At 56.9% G+C, this 22,972-nt stretch overlaps 8 non-coding genes across 8 annotated transcripts; all 8 read left to right on the top strand.

The window, feature by feature from the left end:
• Window positions 1-1,419: 1,419 nt before the first annotated feature.
• LOC149429220 (5S ribosomal RNA) lies at window positions 1,420-1,538 on the top strand. The gene has a single exon (XR_016310518.1). It is a non-coding gene; the product is annotated as a 5S ribosomal RNA (ribosomal RNA).
• Window positions 1,539-4,312: 2,774 nt separating this feature from the next.
• Window positions 4,313-4,431, top strand: LOC149429219 (5S ribosomal RNA). Its single transcript, XR_016310553.1, has one exon. It is a non-coding gene; the product is annotated as a 5S ribosomal RNA (ribosomal RNA).
• A 2,788-nt stretch (window positions 4,432-7,219) lies between these two features.
• On the top strand, window positions 7,220-7,338 carry LOC149429218 (5S ribosomal RNA). Its single transcript, XR_016310552.1, has one exon. It is a non-coding gene; the product is annotated as a 5S ribosomal RNA (ribosomal RNA).
• Window positions 7,339-10,084: 2,746 nt separating this feature from the next.
• Window positions 10,085-10,203, top strand: LOC149429217 (5S ribosomal RNA). Its single transcript, XR_016310551.1, has one exon. It is a non-coding gene; the product is annotated as a 5S ribosomal RNA (ribosomal RNA).
• Window positions 10,204-12,975: 2,772 nt separating this feature from the next.
• On the top strand, window positions 12,976-13,094 carry LOC149429216 (5S ribosomal RNA). Its single transcript, XR_016310550.1, has one exon. It is a non-coding gene; the product is annotated as a 5S ribosomal RNA (ribosomal RNA).
• Window positions 13,095-15,843: 2,749 nt separating this feature from the next.
• On the top strand, window positions 15,844-15,962 carry LOC149429215 (5S ribosomal RNA). Its single transcript, XR_016310510.1, has one exon. It is a non-coding gene; the product is annotated as a 5S ribosomal RNA (ribosomal RNA).
• A 2,748-nt stretch (window positions 15,963-18,710) lies between these two features.
• LOC149429214 (5S ribosomal RNA) lies at window positions 18,711-18,829 on the top strand. Its single transcript, XR_016310539.1, has one exon. It is a non-coding gene; the product is annotated as a 5S ribosomal RNA (ribosomal RNA).
• A 2,751-nt stretch (window positions 18,830-21,580) lies between these two features.
• Window positions 21,581-21,699, top strand: LOC149429213 (5S ribosomal RNA). The gene has a single exon (XR_016310549.1). It is a non-coding gene; the product is annotated as a 5S ribosomal RNA (ribosomal RNA).
• Window positions 21,700-22,972: the final 1,273 nt, after the last annotated feature.

Here is a 22,972-nt window from a genome sequence, read left to right as displayed (position 1 = left end):
TTGGAATCTGATGGTTTGATTGCTCCTGTGGACAGGTGTCTTTTATACAGGTCAGAAAATGAGATTAGCATCTCTCCCTTTAAGAGGCTGCTTCTAATCTCAGCTTGTTACCTGTGTGAAAGACACCTGGGAGCCAGAAATGCCGCTGAATGATAGGGGATGGAATACCTATTTCCCTCAGGAACATGCGAATCAGCGCATCATTGGTTAGAAATGCAGTTCTTTTGAATGTTTTCTTTCTAGTCTGTCTCTCAGTCAATACACCTAGCATTGGATTTTTAGACCGATCGATCATTTGTTTGTGAGCGGGCAAAGATTCAAAATCAGCAGGGGGTGAAATACTCCTTTCCTTCACTGTAGCTCCCCCAAAGTCCCCAGGCCAGCCTAGGCTTTTCTGAGCCCGCTTCCCTTTTGCGGGCCGCTCTTTTCAAAACACACTGGCTTTCTTCTCTGTGTCCCTCAGGAGCTGGCCACGCATCCAGCCCCCTCCGGCAGCGGAGCAACGCTCAGACGCCAGCCCCAGCCAGCTAGCCCCGTCCTGCATCCCGCTTAGGCTCCGCGGCCCAGCCCTTTGCCAGCGCTCTCCTCAACCGCTTTGGCGCTCTCACGCCTGCTCTCCAGTCGCCTTGCGCCGACACATTCCGCTGCGCTCCCCAGGCCGGGGGACAGCAGCGGGGAAGGCACGCGCGCCGGCCCCCCAAGCCAGCCAGAAGCAACAGAGCCGCCGAAGGCCACGATACCTGCGCCCTGAGGCGGTTAGAGCGCCGGGCCCGCTGCTGGAGGCAGGGGCCTGTGCGTCAGGGCCCTGTGGTGTGCGCAAGGGGGAGCCGGCCACTGGGGCGGTGAAAAAGAGCGAGGGCCGGAGCGCAAGGAACTGGTGTTTGTAGGCCCCGGTGCCAGCAGGGTCCCTAGCCTTGGTTTGGGTCAGGGGCAGGGAGGCGGGAGCGCTGTCCGGCGCCCCGAGAGGTCTGGCTGGCAAGCGAGCGTAGGCCCCTTGCTTTGCGGTGCGCTTTGCGGCTGCTGTGTCCAAAGCTTGCTCCCCGCGGCTGGTGTGGTGCTCAGCCCTGCGAGCCAAAGGCTTGAAGTCAGGCCAGGGGAAGGCGGGAAGGAGAAGGAGGAGCGGTTGAGGCCAGGCTGGCGTGGTGTGCTTGTGCGTGAGGAGGTGCGGTCAGGAAGAGGTTAAAGAGGGAGCAAAGCAGCGGGGGGGAGGCAGGGGTTTGAGGAGAGTGAGCGAGAGAGGAGAGACGGGGCGGTGTGTCAGTTGGGGCGGTGTGTCAGTTGTGCCGGTGGGTGAGAAGGAAACAGCAGCAGCAGCAGCAGCAGCAGCAGGCGGCTTGTCCTGGGTAGTAGAGCCGAGGAAAGGCGGAGGCCAGGCTGCCCGTGACAAGTAGAAGAGGCTTGAAGGAGAGACTGAGTACTGCCTATGGCCACACCACCCTGAACTCGCCCGATCTCGTCTGATCTCGGAAGCTAAGCAGGGTCGGGCCTGGTTAGTACTTGGATGGGAGACCGCCTGGGAATACCAGGTGCTGTAGGCTTTTGCTTTTCCTCCAGCAGGGGTCACTCTCCTCCATGGCTCTTTCACATTCACTTTTACCTCCCCGCTCTCCAAGCCCTCCTGCTGCACACCTGCACTCAAGGAAACAACCTTTTCATCCCCTGCTCATTTGCCAGCTCGGCCCACTCACAAACAAATCAGCCCTCTCAAAATACAATGCTAGCTGCATTGGAACACTCACAGACAGAAGAGCAAGAAAAAAACTCACAAGAAATGCATGGCTAACAAATCAGGCGCTCATTTGCAGGTTCACCAGGGAACACAGGCATCTCATCCCCTTCACAAAACAGGGCTTAGTGCTTGCTGGCAAATCCCTTCTTGGCAATCCCAGAGGTCAGGCGTTACCTGGAGTTGGCCACCAGCTTTGCACACATCTCAGGAGGGATTTTGGCCCACTCCTCTTGGCAGATCCTCTCCAAATCATGAAGGTTTGGCGGCTGACGTTTGGCAACTCCAACTTTCAGCTCCCTCCACAGAGATATTGTCAGCCGGATGAAGGTCTGGAGACTGGCTAGGCCACTCCAGGAGCTTAACGTGCTTCTTCTCCAGCCGCTGCTTTGTTGCCTTGGCCGCGTGTTTTGGCTCCTTGTCATGCTGGAACAGCCACCCGCCATTCATTTTCAATGCCCTGGCTGAGGGGAGAAGGTTCTTGCCCAAGATTTGCCGCTCCATTGCCCCGTCCATGGTCCCCTTGATGCGGTGCAGTTGTCCTGTCCCCTTAGCAGAAAAACACCCCCAAAGCAGCATATTTCCACCACCATGTTTGACAGTTGGGATGGTGTTGTTGGGGTCATAGGCAGCATTCCTCGTCCTCCGCCTCCAAACACGGCGAGTTGAGTTGATGCCAAAGAGCTCCATGTTGGTCGTCTCATCTGACCACGACACTTTCAACCAGTCCTGCTCTGCCTCATTCAGATGTTCAGTGGCAAACTTCAGACGGGCCTGGACATGTGCTCTCTTGAGCAGAGGGACCTTGCGGGCACTGCGGGATTTCAATCCTCGTCGGCGTAGTGTGTTACCCATTGTTCTCTTGGTGACTGCGGTCCCAGCTGGCCGGAGATGATTGACAAGATCCTCACTCGTAGTTCTGGGATGATGCCTCACTGTTGTCATGATCATTGACACTCCACGAGGGGAGATCTTGCACGGGGCACCGGTCCTAGGGAGACTGACAGTTGCTTTGTGTTTCTTCCATTTGCGAATGATTGCACCGACTGTTGTCACCTTCTCACCAAGCTGCTTGGCCATAGTTTGGTAGCCCAGTCCAGCCTTGTGTAGGTCTTCGATCCTGTTCCTGACATCCCTGGACAGCTCTTTGGCCTTTGCCGTGGTGGAGGGTTTGGAATCTGATGGTTTGATTGCTCCTGTGGACAGGTGTCTTTTATACAGGTCAGAAAATGAGATTAGCATCTCTCCCTTTAAGAGGCTGCTTCTAATCTCAGCTTGTTACCTGTGTGAAAGACACCTGGGAGCCAGAAATGCCGCTGAATGATAGGGGATGGAATACCTATTTCCCTCAGGAACATGCGAATCAGCGCATCATTGGTTAGACATGCAGTTCTTTTGAATGTTTTCTTGCTAGTCTGTCTCTCAGTCAATACACCTAGCATTGGATTTTTAGACCGATCAATCATTTGTTTGTGAGCGGGCAAAGATTCAAAATCAGCAGGGGGTGAAATACTCCTTTCCTTCACTGTAGCTCCCCCAAAGTCCCCAGGCCAGCCTAGGCTTTTCTGAGCCCGCTTCCCTTTTGCGGGCCGCTCTTTTCAAAACACGCTGGCTTTCTTCTCTGTGTCCCTCAGGAGCTGGCCACGCATCCAGCCCCCTCCGGCAGCGGAGCAACGCTCAGACGCCAGCCCCAGCCAGCTAGCCCCGTCCTGCATCCCGCTTAGGCTCCGCGGCCCAGCCCTTTGCCAGCGCTCTCCTCAGCCGCTTTGGCGCTCTCACGCCTGCTCTCCAGTCGCCTTGCGCCGACACATTCCGCTGCGCTCCCCAGGCCGGGGGACAGCAGCGGGGAAGGCACGCGCGCCGGCCCCCCAAGCCAGCCAGAAGCAACAGAGCCGCCGAAGGCCACGATACCTGCGCCCTGAGGCGGTTAGAGCGCCGGGCCCGCTGCTGGAGGCAGGGGCCTGTGCGTCAGGGCCCTGTGGTGTGCGCAAGGGGGAGCCGGCCACTGGGGCAGTGAAAAAGAGCGAGGGCCGGAGCGCAAGGAACTGGCGTTTGTAGGCCCCGGTGCCAGCAGGGTCCCTAGCCTTGGTTTGGGTCAGGGGCAGGGAGGCGGGAGCGCTGTCCGGCGCCCCGAGAGGTCTGGCTGGCAAGCGAGCGTAGGCCCCTTGCTTTGCGGTGCGCTTTGCGGCTGCTGTGTCCAAAGCTTGCTCCCCGCGGCTGGTGTGGTGCTCAGCCCTGCGAGCCAAAGGCTTGAAGTCAGGCCAGGGGAAGGCGGGAAGGAGAAGGAGGAGCGGTTGAGGCCAGGCTGGCGTGGTGTGCTTGTGCGTGAGGAGGTGCGGTCAGGAAGAGGTTAAAGAGGGAGCAAAGCAGCGGGGGGGGGAGGCAGGGGTTTGAGGAGAGTGAGTGAGAGAGGAGAGACGGGGCGGTGTGTCAGTTGGGGCGGTGTGTCAGTTGTGCCGGTGGGTGAGAAGGAAACAGCAGCAGCAGCAGCAGCAGGCGGCTTGTCCTGGGTAGTAGAGCCGAGGAAAGGTGGAGGCCAGGCTGCCCGTGACAAGTAGAAGAGGCTTGAAGGAGAGACTGAGTACTGCCTACGGCCACACCACCCTGAACGCGCCCGATCTCGTCTGATCTCGGAAGCTAAGCAGGGTCGGGCCTGGTTAGTACTTGGATGGGAGACCGCCTGGGAATACCAGGTGCTGTAGGCTTTTGCTTTTCCTCCAGCAGGGGTCACTCTCCTCTCCTCCATGGCTCTTTCACATTCACTTTTACCTCCCCGCTCTCCAAGCCCTCCTGCTGCACACCTGCACTCAAGGAAACAACCTTTTCATCCCCTGCTCATTTGCCAGCTCGGCCCACTCACAAACAAATCAGCCCTCTCAAAATACAATGCTAGCTGCATTGGAACACTCACAGACAGAAGAGCAAGAAAAAAACTCACAAGAAATGCATGGCTAACAAATCAGGCGCTCATTTGCAGGTTCACCAGGGAACACAGGCATCTCATCCCCTTCACAAAACAGGGCTTAGTGCTTGCTGGCAAATCCCTTCTTGGCAATCCCAGAGGTCAGGCGTTACCTGGAGTTGGCCACCAGCTTTGCACACATCTCAGGAGGGATTTTGGCCCACTCCTCTTGGCAGATCCTCTCCAAATCATGAAGGTTTGGCGGCTGACGTTTGGCAACTCCAACTTTCAGCTCCCTCCACAGAGATATTGTCAGCCGGATGAAGGTCTGGAGACTGGCTAGGCCACTCCAGGAGCTTAACGTGCTTCTTCTCCAGCCGCTGCTTTGTTGCCTTGGCCGCGTGTTTTGGCTCCTTGTCATGCTGGAACAGCCACCCGCCATTCATTTTCAATGCCCTGGCTGAGGGGAGAAGGTTCTTGCCCAAGATTTGCCGCTCCATTGCCCCGTCCATGGTCCCCTTGATGCGGTGCAGTTGTCCTGTCCCCTTAGCAGAAAAACACCCCCAAAGCAGCATATTTCCACCACCATGTTTGACAGTTGGGATGGTGTTGTTGGGGTCATAGGCAGCATTCCTCGTCCTCCGCCTCCAAACACGGCGAGTTGAGTTGATGCCAAAGAGCTCCATGTTGGTCGTCTCATCTGACCACGACACTTTCAACCAGTCCTGCTCTGCCTCATTCAGATGTTCAGTGGCAAACTTCAGACGGGCCTGGACATGTGCTCTCTTGAGCAGAGGGACCTTGCGGGCACTGCGGGATTTCAATCCTCGTCGGCGTAGTGTGTTACCCATTGTTTTCTTGGTGACTGCGGTCCCAGCTGGCCGGAGATGATTGACAAGATCCTCACTCGTAGTTCTGGGATGATGCCTCACTGTTGTCATGATCATTGACACTCCACGAGGGGAGATCTTGCACGGGGCACCGGTCCTAGGGAGACTGACAGTTGCTTTGTGTTTCTTCCATTTGCGAATGATTGCACCGACTGTTGTCACCTTCTCACCAAGCTGCTTGGCCATAGTTTGGTAGCCCAGTCCAGCCTTGTGTAGGCCTTCGATCCTGTTCCTGACATCCCTGGACAGCTCTTTGGTCTTTGCCGTGGTGGAGGGTTTGGAATCTGATGGTTTGATTGCTCCTGTGGACAGGTGTCTTTTATACAGGTCAGAAAATGAGATTAGCATCTCTCCCTTTAAGAGGCTGCTTCTAATCTCAGCTTGTTACCTGTGTGAAAGACACCTGGGAGCCAGAAATGCCGCTGAATGATAGGGGATGGAATACCTATTTCCCTCAGGAACATGCGAATGAGCGCATCATTGGTTAGACATGCAGTTCTTTTGAATGTTTTCTTGCTAGTCTGTCTCTCAGTCAATACACCTAGCATTGGATTTTTAGACCGATCGATCATTTGTTTGTGAGCGGGCAAAGATTCAAAATCAGCAGGGGGTGAAATACTCCTTTCCTTCACTGTAGCTCCCCCAAAGTCCCCAGGCCAGCCTAGGCTTTTCTGAGCCCGCTTCCCTTTTGCGGGCCGCTCTTTTCAAAACACGCTGGCTTTCTTCTCTGTGTCCCTCAGGAGCTGGCCACGCATCCAGCCCCCTCCGGCAGCGGAGCAACGCTCAGACGCCAGCCCCAGCCAGCTAGCCCCGTCCTGCATCCCGCTTAGGCTCCGCGGCCCAGCCCTTTGCCAGCGCTCTCCTCAGCCGCTTTGGCGCTCTCACGCCTGCTCTCCAGTCGCCTTGCGCCGACACATTCCGCTGCGCTCCCCAGGCCGGGGGACAGCAGCGGGGAAGGCACGCGCGCCGGCCCCCCAAGCCAGCCAGAAGCAACAGAGCCGCCGAAGGCCACGATACCTGCGCCCTGAGGCGGTTAGAGCGCCGGGCCCGCTGCTGGAGGCAGGGGCCTGTGCGTCAGGGCCCTGTGGTGTGCGCAAGGGGGAGCCGGCCACTGGGGCGGTGAAAAAGAGCGAGGGCCGGAGCGCAAGGAACTGGCGTTTGTAGGCCCCGGTGCCAGCAGGGTCCCTAGCCTTGGTTTGGGTCAGGGGCAGGGAGGCGGGAGCGCTGTCCGGCGCCCCGAGAGGTGTGGCTGGCAAGCGAGCGTAGGCCCCTTGCTTTGCGGTGCGCTTTGCGGCTGCTGTGTCCAAAGCTTGCTCCCCGCGGCTGGTGTGGTGCTCAGCCCTGCGAGCCAAAGGCTTGAAGTCAGGCCAGGGGAAGGCGGGAAGGAGAAGGAGGAGCGGTTGAGGCCAGGCTGGCGTGGTGTGCTTGTGCCTGAGGAGGTGCGGTCAGGAAGAGGTTAAAGAGGGAGCAAAGCAGCGGGGGGGGGAGGCAGGGGTTTGAGGAGAGTGAGTGAGTGAGGAGAGACGGGGCGGTGTGTCAGTTGGGGCGGTGTGTCAGTTGTGCCGGTGGGTGAGAAGGAAACAGCAGCAGCAGCAGCAGCAGCAGCAGCAGGCGGCTTGTCCTGGGTAGTAGAGCCGAGGAAAGGTGGAGGCCAGGCTGCCCGTGACAAGTAGAAGAGGCTTGAAGGAGAGACTGAGTACTGCCTACGGCCACACCACCCTGAACGCGCCCGATCTCGTCTGATCTCGGAAGCTAAGCAGGGTCGGGCCTGGTTAGTACTTGGATGGGAGACCGCCTGGGAATACCAGGTGCTGTAGGCTTTTGTTTTTCCTCCAGCAGGGGTCACTCTCCTCCATGGCTCTTTCACATTCACTTTTACCTCCCCGCTCTCCAAGCCCTCCTGCTGCACACCTGCACTCAAGGAAACAACCTTTTCATCCCCTGCTCATTTGCCAGCTCGGCCCACTCACAAACAAATCAGCCCTCTCAAAATACAATGCTAGCTGCATTGGAACACTCACAGACAGAAGAGCAAGAAAAAAACTCACAAGAAATGCATGGCTAACAAATCAGGCGCTCATTTGCAGGTTCACCAGGGAACACAGGCATCTCATCCCCTTCACAAAACAGGGCTTAGTGCTTGCTGGCAAATCCCTTCTTGGCAATCCCAGAGGTCAGGCGTTACCTGGAGTTGGCCACCAGCTTTGCACACATCTCAGGAGGGATTTTGGCCCACTCCTCTTGGCAGATCCTCTCCAAATCATGAAGGTTTGGCGGCTGACGTTTGGCAACTCCAACTTTCAGCTCCCTCCACAGAGATATTGTCAGCCGGATGAAGGTCTGGAGACTGGCTAGGCCACTCCAGGAGCTTAACGTGCTTCTTCTCCAGCCGCTGCTTTGTTGCCTTGGCCGCGTGTTTTGGCTCCTTGTCATGCTGGAACAGCCACCCGCCATTCATTTTCAATGCCCTGGCTGAGGGGAGAAGGTTCTTGCCCAAGATTTGCCGCTCCATTGCCCCGTCCATGGTCCCCTTGATGCGGTGCAGTTGTCCTGTCCCCTTAGCAGAAAAACACCCCCAAAGCAGCATATTTCCACCACCATGTTTGACAGTTGGGATGGTGTTGTTGGGGTCATAGGCAGCATTCGTCGTCCTCCGCCTCCAAACACGGCGAGTTGAGTTGATGCCAAAGAGCTCCATGTTGGTCGTCTCATCTGACCACGACACTTTCAACCAGTCCTGCTCTGCCTCATTCAGATGTTCAGTGGCAAACTTCAGACGGGCCTGGACATGTGCTCTCTTGAGCAGAGGGACCTTGCGGGCACTGCGGGATTTCAATCCTCGTCGGCGTAGTGTGTTACCCATTGTTCTCTTGGTGACTGCGGTCCCAGCTGGCCGGAGATGATTGACAAGATCCTCACTCGTAGTTCTGGGATGATGCCTCACTGTTGTCATGATCATTGACACTCCACGAGGGGAGATCTTGCACGGGGCACCGGTCCTAGGGAGACTGACAGTTGCTTTGTGTTTCTTCCATTTGCGAATGATTGCACCGACTGTTGTCACCTTCTCACCAAGCTGCTTGGCCATAGTTTGGTAGCCCAGTCCAGCCTTGTGTAGGCCTTCGATCCTGTTCCTGACATCCCTGGACAGCTCTTTGGTCTTTGCCGTGGTGGAGGGTTTGGAATCTGATGGTTTGATTGCTCCTGTGGACAGGTGTCTTTTATACAGGTCAGAAAATGAGATTAGCATCTCTCCCTTTAAGAGGCTGCTTCTAATCTCAGCTTGTTACCTGTGTGAAAGACACCTGGGAGCCAGAAATGCCGCTGAATGATAGGGGATGGAATACCTATTTCCCTCAGGAACATGCGAATGAGCGCATCATTGGTTAGACATGCAGTTCTTTTGAATGTTTTCTTGCTAGTCTGTCTCTCAGTCAATACACCTAGCATTGGATTTTTAGACCGATCGATCATTTGTTTGTGAGCGGGCAAAGATTCAAAATCAGCAGGGGGTGAAATACTCCTTTCCTTCACTGTAGCTCCCCCAAAGTCCCCAGGCCAGCCTAGGCTTTTCTGAGCCCGCTTCCCTTTTGCGGGCCGCTCTTTTCAAAACACGCTGGCTTTCTTCTCTGTGTCCTTCAGGAGCTGGCCACGCATCCAGCCCCCTCCGGCAGCGGAGCAACGCTCAGACGCCAGCCCCAGCCAGCTAGCCCCGTCCTGCATCCCGCTTAGGCTCCGCGGCCCAGCCCTTTGCCAGCGCTCTCCTCAGCCGCTTTGGCGCTCTCACGCCTGCTCTCCAGTCGCCTTGCGCCGACACATTCCGCTGCGCTCCCCAGGCCGGGGGACAGCAGCGGGGAAGGCACGCGCGCCGGCCCCCCAAGCCAGCCAGAAGCAACAGAGCCGCCGAAGGCCACGATACCTGCGCCCTGAGGCGGTTAGAGCGCCGGGCCCGCTGCTGGAGGCAGGGGCCTGTGCGTCAGGGCCCTGTGGTGTGCGCAAGGGGGAGCCGGCCACTGGGGCGGTGAAAAAGAGCGAGGGCCGGAGCGCAAGGAACTGGCGTTTGTAGGCCCCGGTGCCAGCAGGGTCCCTAGCCTTGGTTTGGGTCAGGGGCAGGGAGGCGGGAGCGCTGTCCGGCGCCCCGAGAGGTCTGGCTGGCAAGCGAGCGTAGGCCCCTTGCTTTGCGGTGCTCTTTGCGGCTGCTGTGTCCAAAGCTTGCTCCCCGCGGCTGGTGTGGTGCTCAGCCCTGCGAGCCAAAGGCTTGAAGTCAGGCCAGGGGAAGGCGGGAAGGAGAAGGAGGAGCGGTTGAGGCCAGGCTGGCGTGGTGTGCTTGTGCCTGAGGAGGTGCGGTCAGGAAGAAGTTAAAGAGGGAGCAAAGCAACGGGGGGGAGGCAAGGGTTTGAGGAGAGTGAGTGAGAGAGGAGAGACGGGGCGGTGTGTCAGTTGTTCCGGTGGGTGAGAAGGAAACAGCAGCAGCAGGCGGCTTGTCCTGGGTAGTAGAGCCGAGGAAAGGTGGAGGCCAGGCTGCCCGTGACAAGTAGAAGAGGCTTGAAGGAGAGCCTGAGCACTGCCTACGGCCACACCACCCTGAACGCGCCCGATCTCGTCTGATCTCGGAAGCTAAGCAGGGTCGGGCCTGGTTAGTACTTGGATGGGAGACCGCCTGGGAATACCAGGTGCTGTAGGCTTTTGCTTTTCCTCCAGCAGGGGTCACTCTCCTCCATGGCTCTTTCACATTCACTTTTACCTCCCCGCTCTCCAAGCCCTCCTGCTGCACACCTGCACTCAAAGAAACAACCTTTTCATCCCCTGCTCATTTGCCAGCTCGGCCCACTCACAAACAAATCAGCCCTCTCAAAATACAATGCTAGCTGCATTGGAACACTCACAGACAGAAGAGCAAGAAAAAAACTCACAAGAAATGCATGGCTAACAAATCAGGCGCTCATTTGCAGGTTCACCAGGGAACACAGGTATCTCATCCCCTTCACAAAACAGGGCTTAGTGCTTGCTGGCAAATCCCTTCTTGGCAATCCCAGAGGTCAGGCGTTACCTGGAGTTGGCCACCAGCTTTGCACACATCTCAGGAGGGATTTTGGCCCACTCCTCTTGGCAGATCCTCTCCAAATCATGAAGGTTTGGCGGCTGACGTTTGGCAACTCCAACTTTCAGCTCCCTCCACAGAGATATTGTCAGCCGGATGAAGGTCTGGAGACTGGCTAGGCCACTCCAGGAGCTTAACGTGCTTCTTCTCCAGCCGCTGCTTTGTTGCCTTGGCCGCGTGTTTTGGCTCCTTGTCATGCTGGAACAGCCACCCGCCATTCATTTTCAATGCCCTGGCTGAGGGGAGAAGGTTCTTGCCCAAGATTTGCCGCTCCATTGCCCCGTCCATGGTCCCCTTGATGCGGTGCAGTTGTCCTGTCCCCTTAGCAGAAAAACACCCCCAAAGCAGCATATTTCCACCACCATGTTTGACAGTTGGGATGGTGTTCTTGGGGTCATAGGCAGCATTCGTCGTCCTCCGCCTCCAAACACGGCGAGTTGAGTTGATGCCAAAGAGCTCCATGTTGGTCGTCTCATCTGACCACGACACTTTCAACCAGTCCTGCTCTGCCTCATTCAGATGTTCAGTGGCAAACTTCAGACGGGCCTGGACATGTGCTCTCTTGAGCAGAGGGACCTTGCGGGCACTGCGGGATTTCAATCCTCGTCGGCGTAGTGTGTTACCCATTGTTCTCTTGGTGACTGCGGTCCCAGCTGGCCGGAGATGATTGACAAGATCCTCACTCGTAGTTCTGGGATGATGCCTCACTGTTGTCATGATCATTGACACTCCACGAGGGGAGATCTTGCACGGGGCACCGGTCCTAGGGAGACTGACAGTTGCTTTGTGTTTCTTCCATTTGTGAATGATTGCACCGACTGTTGTCACCTTCTCACCAAGCTGCTTGGCCATAGTTTGGTAGCCCAGTCCAGCCTTGTGTAGGCCTTCGATCCTGTTCCTGACATCCCTGGACAGCTCTTTGGTCTTTGCCGTGGTGGAGGGTTTGGAATCTGATGGTTTGATTGCTCCTGTGGACAGGTGTCTTTTATACAGGTCAGAAAATGAGATTAGCATCTCTCCCTTTAAGAGGCTGCTTCTAATCTCAGCTTGTTACCTGTGTGAAAGACACCTGGGAGCCAGAAATGCCGCTGAATGATAGGGGATGGAATACCTATTTCCCTCAGGAACATGCGAATGAGCGCATCATTGGTTAGACATGCAGTTCTTTTGAATGTTTTCTTGCTAGTCTGTCTCTCAGTCAATACACCTAGCATTGGATTTTTAGACCGATCGATCATTTGTTTGTGAGCGGGCAAAGATTCAAAATCAGCAGGGGGTGAAATACTCCTTTCCTTCACTGTAGCTCCCCCAAAGTCCCCAGGCCAGCCTAGGCTTTTCTGAGCCCGCTTCCCTTTTGCGGGCCGCTCTTTTCAAAACACGCTGGCTTTCTTCTTTGTGTCCCTCAGGAGCTGGCCACGCATCCAGCCCCCTCCGGCAGCGGAGCAACGCTCAGACGCCAGCCCCAGCCAGCTAGCCCCGTCCTGCATCCCGCTTAGGCTCCGCGGCCCAGCCCTTTGCCAGCGCTCTCCTCAGCCGCTTTGGCGCTCTCACGCCTGCTCTCCAGTCGCCTTGCGCCGACACATTCCGCTGCGCTCCCCAGGCCGGGGGACAGCAGCGGGGAAGGCACGCGCGCCGGCCCCCCAAGCCAGCCAGAAGCAACAGAGCCGCCGAAGGCCACGATACCTGCGCCCTGAGGCGGTTAGAGCGCCGGGCCCGCTGCTGGAGGCAGGGGCCTGTGCGTCAGGGCCCTATGGTGTGCGCAAGGGGGAGCCGGCCACTGGGGCGGTGAAAAAGAGCGAGGGCCGGAGCGCAAGGAACTGGCGTTTGTAGGCCCCGGTGCCAGCAGGGTCCCTAGCCTTGGTTTGGGTCAGGGGCAGGGAGGCGGGAGCGCTGTCCGGCGCCCCGAGAGGTGTGGCTGGCAAGCGAGCGTAGGCCCCTTGCTTTGCGGTGCTCTTTGCGGCTGCTGTGTCCAAAGCTTGCTCCCCGCGGCTGGTGTGGTGCTCAGCCCTGCGAGCCAAAGGCTTGAAGTCAGGCCAGGGGAAGGCGGGAAGGAGAAGGAGGAGCGGTTGAGGCCAGGCTGGCGTGGTGTGCTTGTGCCTGAGGAGGTGCGGTCAGGAAGAGGTTAAAGAGGGAGCAAAGCAGCGGGGGGGAGGCAGGGGTTTGAGGAGAGTGAGTGAGAGAGGAGAGACGGGGCGGTGTGTCAGTTGGGGCGGTGTGTCAGTTGTGCCGGTGGGTGAGAAGGAAACAGCAGCAGCAGCAGCAGCAGGCGGCTTGTCCTGGGTAGTAGAGCCGAGGAAAGGCGGAGGCCAGGCTGCCCGTGACAAGTAGAAGAGGCTTGAAGGAGAGCCTGAGTACTGCCTACGGCCACACCACCCTGAACGCGCCCGATCTCGTCTGATCTCGGAAGCTAAGCAGGGTCGGGCCTGGTTAGTACTTGGATGGGAGACCGCCTGGGAATACCAGGTGCTGTAGGCTTTTGCTTTTCCTCAAGCAGGGGTCACTCTCCTCCATGGCTCTTTCACATTCACTTTTACCTCCCCGCTCTCCAAGCCCTCCTGCTGCACACCTGCACTCAAGGAAACAACCTTTTCATCCCCTGCTCATTTGCCAGCTCGGCCCACTCACAAACAAATCAGCCCTCTCAAAATACAATGCTAGCTGCATTGGAACACTCACAGACAGAAGAGCAAGAAAAAAACTCACAAGAAATGCATGGCTAACAAATCAGGCGCTCATTTGCAGGTTCACCAGGGAACACAGGTATCTCATCCCCTTCACAAAACAGGGCTTAGTGCTTGCTGGCAAATCCCTTCTTGGCAATCCCAGAGGTCAGGCGTTACCTGGAGTTGGCCACCAGCTTTGCACACATCTCAGGAGGGATTTTGGCCCACTCCTCTTGGCAGATCCTCTCCAAATCATGAAGGTTTGGCGGCTGACGTTTGGCAACTCCAACTTTCAGCTCCCTCCACAGAGATATTGTCAGCCGGATGAAGGTCTGGAGACTGGCTAGGCCACTCCAGGAGCTTAACGTGCTTCTTCTCCAGCCGCTGCTTTGTTGCCTTGGCCGCGTGTTTTGGCTCCTTGTCATGCTGGAACAGCCACCCGCCATTCATTTTCAATGCCCTGGCTGAGGGGAGAAGGTTCTTGCCCAAGATTTGCCGCTCCATTGCCCCGTCCATGGTCCCCTTGATGCGGTGCAGTTGTCCTGTCCCCTTAGCAGAAAAACACCCCCAAAGCAGCATATTTCCACCACCATGTTTGACAGTTGGGATGGTGTTGTTGGGGTCATAGGCAGCATTCCTCGTCCTCCGCCTCCAAACACGGCGAGTTGAGTTGATGCCAAAGAGCTCCATGTTGGTCGTCTCATCTGACCACGACACTTTCAACCAGTCCTGCTCTGCCTCATTCAGATGTTCAGTGGCAAACTTCAGACGGGCCTGGACATGTGCTCTCTTGAGCAGAGGGACCTTGCGGGCACTGCGGGATTTCAATCCTCGTCGGCGTAGTGTGTTACCCATTGTTCTCTTGGTGACTGCGGTCCCAGCTGGCCGGAGATGATTGACAAGATCCTCACTCGTAGTTCTGGGATGATGCCTCACTGTTGTCATGATCATTGACACTCCACGAGGGGAGATCTTGCACGGGGCACCGGTCCTAGGGAGACTGACAGTTGCTTTGTGTTTCTTCCATTTGCGAATGATTGCACCGACTGTTGTCACCTTCTCACCAAGCTGCTTGGCCATAGTTTGGTAGCCCAGTCCAGCCTTGTGTAGGCCTTCGATCCTGTTCCTGACATTCCTGGACAGCTCTTTGGTCTTTGCCGTGGTGGAGGGTTTGGAATCTGATGGTTTGATTGCTCCTGTGGACAGGTGTCTTTTATACAGGTCAGAAAATGAGATTAGCATCTCTCCCTTTAAGAGGCTGCTTCTAATCTCAGCTTGTTACCTGTGTGAAAGACACCTGGGAGCCAGAAATGCCGCTGAATGATAGGGGATGGAATACCTATTTCCCTCAGGAACATGCGAATGAGCGCATCATTGGTTAGACATGCAGTTCTTTTGAATGTTTTCTTGCTAGTCTGTCTCTCAGTCAATACACCTAGCATTGGATTTTTAGACCGATCGATCATTTGTTTGTGAGCGGGCAAAGATTCAAAATCAGCAGGGGGTGAAATACTCCTTTCCTTCACTGTAGCTCCCCCAAAGTCCCCAGGCCAGCCTAGGCTTTTCTGAGCCCGCTTCCCTTTTGCGGGCCGCTCTTTTCAAAACACGCAGGCTTTCTTCTCTGTGTCCCTCAGGAGCTGGCCACGCATCCAGCCCCCTCCGGCAGCGGAGCAACGCTCAGAAGCCAGCCCCAGCCAGCTAGCCCCGTCCTGCATCCCGCTTAGGCTCCGCGGCCCAGCCCTTTGCCAGCGCTCTCCTCAGCCGCTTTGGCGCTCTCACGCCTGCTCTCCAGTCGCCTTGCGCCGACACATTCCGCTGCGCTCCCCAGGCCGGGGGACAGCAGCGGGGAAGGCACGCGCGCCGGCCCCCCAAGCCAGCCAGAAGCAACAGAGCCGCCGAAGGCCACGATACCTGCGCCCTGAGGCGGTTAGAGCGCCGGGCCCGCTGCTGGAGGCAGGGGCCTGTGCGTCAGGGCCCTGTGGTGTGCGCAAGGGGGAGCCGGCCACTGGGGCGGTGAAAAAGAGCGAGGGCCGGAGCGCAAGGAACTGGCGTTTGTAGGCCCCGGTGCCAGCAGGGTCCCTAGCCTTGGTTTGGGTCAGGGGCAGGGAGGCGGGAGCGCTGTCCGGCGCCCCGAGAGGTGTGGCTGGCAAGCGAGCGTAGGCCCCTTGCTTTGCGGTGCTCTTTGCGGCTGCTGTGTCCAAAGCTTGCTCCCCGCGGCTGGTGTGGTGCTCAGCCCTGCGAGCCAAAGGCTTGAAGTCAGGCCAGGGGAAGGCGGGAAGGAGAAGGAGGAGCGGTTGAGGCCAGGCTGGCGTGGTGTGCTTGTGCCTGAGGAGGTGCGGTCAGGAAGAGGTTAAAGAGGGAGCAAAGCAGCGGGGGGGAGGCAGGGGTTTGAGGAGAGTGAGTGAGAGAGGAGAGACGGGGCGGTGTGTCAGTTGTGCCGGTGGGTGAGAAGGAAACAGCAGTAGCAGCAGGCGGCTTGTCCTGGGTAGTAGAGCCAAGGAAAGGCGGAGGCCAGGCTGCCCGTGACAAGTAGAAGAGGCTTGAGGGAGAGCCTGAGTACTGCCTACGGCCACACCACCCTGAACGTGCCCGATCTCGTCTGATCTCGGAAGCTAAGCAGGGTCGGGCCTGGTTAGTACTTGGATGGGAGACCGCCTGGGAATACCAGGTGCTGTAGGCTTTTGCTTTTCCTCCAGCAGGGGTCACTCTCCTCCATGGCTCTTTCACATTCACTTTTACCTCCCCGCTCTCCAAGCCCTCCTGCTGCACACCTGCACTCAAGGAAACAACCTTTTCATCCCCTGCTCATTTGCCAGCTCGGCCCACTCACAAACAAATCAGCCCTCTCAAAATACAATGCTAGCTGCATTGGAACACTCACAGACAGAAGAGCAAGAAAAAAACTCACAAGAAATGCATGGCTAACAAATCAGGCGCTCATTTGCAGGTTCACCAGGGAACACAGGTATCTCATCCCCTTCACAAAACAGGGCTTAGTGCTTGCTGGCAAATCCCTTCTTGGCAATCCCAGAGGTCAGGCGTTACCTGGAGTTGGCCACCAGCTTTGCACACATCTCAGGAGGGATTTTGGCCCACTCCTCTTGGCAGATCCTCTCCAAATCATGAAGGTTTGGCGGCTGACGTTTGGCAACTCCAACTTTCAGCTCCCTCCACAGAGATATTGTCAGCCGGATGAAGGTCTGGAGACTGGCTAGGCCACTCCAGGAGCTTAACGTGCTTCTTCTCCAGCCGCTGCTTTGTTGCCTTGGCCGCGTGTTTTGGCTCCTTGTCATGCTGGAACAGCCAGCCGCCATTCATTTTCAATGCCCTGGCTGAGGGGAGAAGGTTCTTGCCCAAGATTTGCCGCTCCATTGCCCCGTCCATGGTCCCCTTGATGCGGTGCAGTTGTCCTGTCCCCTTAGCAGAAAAACACCCCCAAAGCAGCATATTTCCACCACCATGTTTGACAGTTGGGATGGTGTTCTTGGGGTCATAGGCAGCATTCGTCGTCCTCCGCCTCCAAACACGGCGAGTTGAGTTGATGCCAAAGAGCTCCATGTTGGTCGTCTCATCTGACCACGACACTTTCAACCAGTCCTGCTCTGCCTCATTCAGATGTTCAGTGGCAAACTTCAGACGGGCCTGGACATGTGCTCTCTTGAGCAGAGGGACCTTGCGGGCACTGCGGGATTTCAATCCTCGTCGGCGTAGTGTGTTACCCATTGTTCTCTTGGTGACTGCGGTCCCAGCTGGCCGGAGATGATTGACAAGATCCTCACTCGTAGTTCTGGGATGATGCCTCACTGTTGTCATGATCATTGACACTCCACGAGGGGAGATCTTGCACGGGGCACCGGTCCTAGGGAGACTGACAGTTGCTTTGTGTTTCTTCCATTTGCAAATGATTGCACCGACTGTTGTCACCTTCTCACCAAGCTGCTTGGCCATAGTTTGGTAGCCCAGTCCAGCCTTGTGTAGGCCTTCGATCCTGTTCCTGACATCCCTGGACAGCTCTTTGGTCTTTGCCGTGGTGGAGGGTTTGGAATCTGATGGTTTGATTGCTCCTGTGGACAGGTGTCTTTTATACAGGTCAGAAAATGAGATTAGCATCTCTCCCTTTAAGAGGCTGCTTCTAATCTCAGCTTGTTACCTGTGTGAAAGACACCTGGGAGCCAGAAATGCCGCTGAATGATAGGGGATGGAATACCTATTTCCCTCAGGAACATGCGAATGAGCGCATAATTGGTTAGACATGCAGTTCTTTTGAATGTTTTCTTGCTAGTCTGTCTCTCAGTCAATACACCTAGCATTGGATTTTTAGACCGATCGATCATTTGTTTGTGAGCGGGCAAAGATTCAAAATCAGCAGGGGGTGAAATACTCCTTTCCTTCACTGTAGCTCCCCCAAAGTCCCCAGGCCAGCCTAGGCTTTTCTGAGCCCGCTTCCCTTTTGCGGGCCGCTCTTTTCAAAACACGCAGGCTTTCTTCTCTGTGTCCCTTCAGGAGCTGGCCACGCATCCAGCCCCCTCCGGCAGCGGAGCAACGCTCAGACGCCAGCCCCAGCCAGCTAGCCCCGTCCTGCATCCCGCTTAGGCTCCGCGGCCCAGCCCTTTGCCAGCGCTCTCCTCAGCCGCTTTGGCGCTCTCACGCCTGCTCTCCAGTCGCCTTGCGCCGACACATTCCGCTGCGCTCCCCAGGCCGGGGGACAGCAGCGGGGAAGGCACGCGCGCCGGCCCCCCAAGCCAGCCAGAAGCAACAGAGCCGCCGAAGGCCACGATACCTGCGCCCTGAGGCGGTTAGAGCGCCGGGCCCGCTGCTGGAGGCAGGGGCCTGTGCGTCAGGGCCCTGTGGTGTGCGCAAGGGGGAGCCGGCCACTGGGGCGGTGAAAAAGAGCGAGGGCCGGAGCGCAAGGAACTAGCGTTTGTAGGCCCCGGTGCCAGCAGGGTCCCTAGCCTTGGTTTGGGTCAGGGGCAGGGAGGCGGGAGCGCTGTCCGGCGCCCCGAGAGGTCTGGCTGGCAAGCGAGCGTAGGCCCCTTGCTTTGCGGTGCTCTTTGCGGCTGCTGTGTCCAAAGCTTGCTCCCCGTGGCTGGTGTGGTGCTCAGCCCTGCGAGCCAAAGGCTTGAAGTCAGGCCAGGGGAAGGCGGGAAGGAGAAGGAGGAGCGGTTGAGGCCAGGCTGGCGTGGTGTGCTTGTGCCTGAGGAGGTGCGGTCAGGAAGAGGTTAAAGAGGGAGCAAAGCAACGGGGGGGGAGGCAGGGGTTTGAGGAGAGTGAGTGAGAGAGGAGAGACGGGGCGGTGTGTCAGTTGTGCCGGTGGGTGAGAAGGAAACAGCAGCAGCAGGCAGCTTGTCCTGGGTAGTAGAGCCGAGGAAAGGCGGAGGCCAGGCTGCCCGTGACAAGTAGAAGAGGCTTGAAGGAGAGCCTGAGTACTGCCTACGGCCACACCACCCTGAGCGCGCCCGATCTTGTCTGATCTCGGAAGCTAAGCAGGGTCGGGCCTGGTTAGTACTTGGATGGGAGACCGCCTGGGAATACCAGGTGCTGTAGGCTTTTGCTTTTCCTCCAGCAGGGGTCACTCTCCTCCATGGCTCTTTCACATTCACTTTTACCTCCCCGCTCTCCAAGCCCTCCTGCTGCACACCTGCACTCAAGGAAACAACCTTTTCATCCCCTGCTCATTTGCCAGCTCGGCCCACTCACAAACAAATCAGCCCTCTCAAAATACAATGCTAGCTGCATTGGAACACTCACAGACAGAAGAGCAAGAAAAAAACTCACAAGAAATGCATGGCTAACAAATCAGGCGCTCATTTGCAGGTTCACCAGGGAACACAGGTATCTCATCCCCTTCACAAAACAGGGCTTAGTGCTTGCTGGCAAATCCCTTCTTGGCAATCCCAGAGGTCAGGCGTTACCTGGAGTTGGCCACCAGCTTTGCACACATCTCAGGAGGGATTTTGGCCCACTCCTCTTGGCAGATCCTCTCCAAATCATCAAGGTTTGGCGGCTGACGTTTGGCAACTCCAACTTTCAGCTCCCTCCACAGAGATATTGTCAGCCGGATGAAGGTCTGGAGACTGGCTAGGCCACTCCAGGAGCTTAACGTGCTTCTTCTCCAGCCGCTGCTTTGTTGCCTTGGCCGCGTGTTTTGGCTCCTTGTCATGCTGGAACAGCCAGCCGCCATTCATTTTCAATGCCCTGGCTGAGGGGAGAAGGTTCTTGCCCAAGATTTGCCGCTCCATTGCCCCGTCCATGGTCCCCTTGATGCGGTGCAGTTGTCCTGTCCCCTTAGCAGAAAAACACCCCCAAAGCAGCATATTTCCACCACCATGTTTGACAGTTGGGATGGTGTTCTTGGGGTCATAGGCAGCATTCGTCGTCCTCCGCCTCCAAACACGGCGAGTTGAGTTGATGCCAAAGAGCTCCATGTTGGTCGTCTCATCTGACCACGACACTTTCAACCAGTCCTGCTCTGCCTCATTCAGATGTTCAGTGGCAAACTTCAGACGGGCCTGGACATGTGCTCTCTTGAGCAGAGGGACCTTGCGGGCACTGCGGGATTTCAATCCTCGTCGGCGTAGTGTGTTACCCATTGTTCTCTTGGTGACTGCGGTCCCAGCTGGCCGGAGATGATTGACAAGATCCTCACTCGTAGTTCTGGGATGATGCCTCACTGTTGTCATGATCATTGACACTCCACGAGGGGAGATCTTGCACGGGGCACCGGTCCTAGGGAGACTGACAGTTGCTTTGTGTTTCTTCCATTTGCGAATGATTGCACCGACTGTTGTCACCTTCTCACCAAGCTGCTTGGCCATAGTTTGGTAGCCCAGTCCAGCCTTGTGTAGGTCTTCGATCCTGTTCCTGACATCCCTGGACAGCTCTTTGGTCTTTGCCGTGGTGGAGGGTTTGGAATCTGATGGTTTGATTGCTCCTGTGGACAGGTGTCTTTTATACAGGTCAGAAAATGAGATTAGTATCTCTCCCTTTAAGAGGCTGCTTCTAATCTCAGCTTGTTACCTGTGTGAAAGACACCTGGGAGCCAGAAATGCCGCTGAATGATAGGGGATAGAATACCTATTTCCCTCAGGAACATGCGAATGAGCGCATCATTGGTTAGACATGCAGTTCTTTTGAATGTTTTCTTGCTAGTCTGTCTCTCAGTCAATACACCTAGCATTGGATTTTTAGACCGATCGATCATTTGTTTGTGAGCGGGCAAAGATTCAAAATCAGCAGGGGGTGAAATACTCCTTTCCTTCACTGTAGCTCCCCCAAAGTCCCCAGGCCAGGCTAGGCTTTTCTGAGCCCGCTTCCCTTTTGCGGGCCGCTCTTTTCAAAACACGCAGGCTTTCTTCTCTGTGTCCCTCAGGAGCTGGCCACGCATCCAGCCCCCTCCGGCAGCGGAGCAACGCTCAGACGCCAGCCCCAGCCAGCTAGCCCCGTCCTGCATCCCGCTTAGGCTCCGCGGCCCAGCCCTTTGCCAGCGCTCTCCTCAGCCGCTTTGGCGCTCTCACGCCTGCTCTCCAGTCGCCTTGCGCCGACACATTCCGCTGCGCTCCCCAGGCCGGGGGACAGCAGCGGGGAAGGCACGCGCGCCGGCCCCCCAAGCCAGCCAGAAGCAACAGAGCCGCCGAAGGCCACGATACCTGCGCCTTGAGGCGGTTAGAGCGCCGGGCCCGCTGCTGGAGGCAGGGGCCTGTGCGTCAGGGCCCTGTGGTGTGCGCAAGGGGGAGCCGGCCACTGGGGCGGTGAAAAAGAGCGAGGGCCGGAGCGCAAGGAACTGGGGTTTGTAGGCCCCGGTGCCAGCAGGGTCCCTAGCCTTGGTTTGGGTCAGGGGCAGGGAGGCGGGAGCGCTGTCCGGCGTCCCGAGAGGTCTGGCTGGCAAGCGAGCGTAGGCCCCTTGCTTTGCGGTGCTCTTTGCGGCTGCTGTGTCCAAAGCTTGCTCCCCGCGGCTGGTGTGGTGCTCAGCCCTGCGAGCCAAAGGCTTGAAGTCAGGCCAGGGGAAGGCGGGAAGGAGAAGGAGGAGCGGTTGAGGCCAGGCTGGCGTGGTGTGCTTGTGCCTGAGGAGGTGCGGTCAGGAAGAGGTTAAAGAGGGAGCAAAGCAACGGGGGGGGGAGGCAGGGGTTTGAGGAGAGTGAGTGAGAGAGGAGAGACGGGGCGGTGTGTCAGTTGTGCCGGTGGGTGAGAAGGAAACAGCAGCAGCAGCAGGCGGCTTGTCCTGGGTAGTAGAGCCGAGGAAAGGCGGAGGCCAGGCTGCCCGTGACAAGTAGAAGAGGCTTGAAGGAGAGACTGAGTACTGCCTACGGCCACACCACCCTGAACGCGCCCGATCTCGTCTGATCTCGGAAGCTAAGCAGGGTCGGGCCTGGTTAGTACTTGGATGGGAGACCGCCTGGGAATACCAGGTGCTGTAGGCTTTTGCTTTTCCTCCAGCAGGGGTCACTCTCCTCCATGGCTCTTTCACATTCACTTTTACCTCCCCGCTCTCCAAGCCCTCCTGCTGCACACCTGCACTCAAGGAAACAACCTTTTCATCCCCTGCTCATTTGCCAGCTCGGCCCACTCACAAACAAATCAGCCCTCTCAAAATACAATGCTAGCTGCATTGGAACACTCACAGACAGAAGAGCAAGAAAAAAACTCACAAGAAATGCATGGCTAACAAATCAGGCGCTCATTTGCAGGTTCACCAGGGAACACAGGCATCTCATCCCCTTCACAAAACAGGGCTTAGTGCTTGCTGGCAAATCCCTTCTTGGCAATCCCAGAGGTCAGGCGTTACCTGGAGTTGGCCACCAGCTTTGCACACATCTCAGGAGGGATTTTGGCCCACTCCTCTTGGCAGATCCTCTCCAAATCATGAAGGTTTGGCGGCTGACGTTTGGCAACTCCAACTTTCAGCTCCCTCCACAGAGATATTGTCAGCCGGATGAAGGTCTGGAGACTGGCTAGGCCACTCCAGGAGCTTAACGTGCTTCTTCTCCAGCCGCTGCTTTGTTGCCTTGGCCGCGTGTTTTGGCTCCTTGTCATGCTGGAACAGCCACCCGCCATTCATTTTCAATGCCCTGGCTGAGGGGAGAAGGTTCTTGCCCAAGATTTGCCGCTCCATTGCCCCGTCCATGGTCCCCTTGATGCAGTGCAGTTGTCCTGTCCCCTTAGCAGAAAAACACCCCCAAAGCAGCATATTTCCACCACCATGTTTGACAGTTGGGATGGTGTTCTTGGGGTCATAGGCAGCATTCGTCGTCCTCCGCCTCCAAACACGGCGAGTTGAGTTGATGCCAAAGAGCTCCATGTTGGTCGTCTCATCTGACCACGACACTTTCAACCAGTCCTGCTCTGCCTCATTCAGATGTTCAGTGGTAAACTTCAGACGGGCCTGGACATGTGCTCTCTTGAGCAGAGGGACCTTGCGGGCACTGCGGGATTTCAATCCTCGTCGGCGTAGTGTGTTACCCATTGTTCTCTTGGTGACTGCGGTCCCAGCTGGCCGGAGATGATTGACAAGATCCTCACTCGTAGTTCTGGGATGATGCCTCACTGTTGTCATGATCATTGACACTCCACGAGGGGAGATCTTGCACGGGGCACCGGTCCTAGGGAGACTGACAGTTGCTTTGTGTTTCTTCCATTTGCGAATGATTGCACCGACTGTTGTCACCTTCTCACCAAGCTGCTTGGCCATAGTTT

This window comes from Staurois parvus, unplaced genomic scaffold, assembly GCF_062004578.1.
Source record: "Staurois parvus isolate SC_StPar_1 unplaced genomic scaffold, SC_StPar_1.0 ptg002756l, whole genome shotgun sequence".
NCBI classification, from domain to species: domain Eukaryota; kingdom Metazoa; phylum Chordata; class Amphibia; order Anura; family Ranidae; genus Staurois; species Staurois parvus.
The sequence above is the reverse complement of the archived record's forward strand: the minus strand, read 5'-3'. Positions and strand labels throughout refer to the sequence as shown.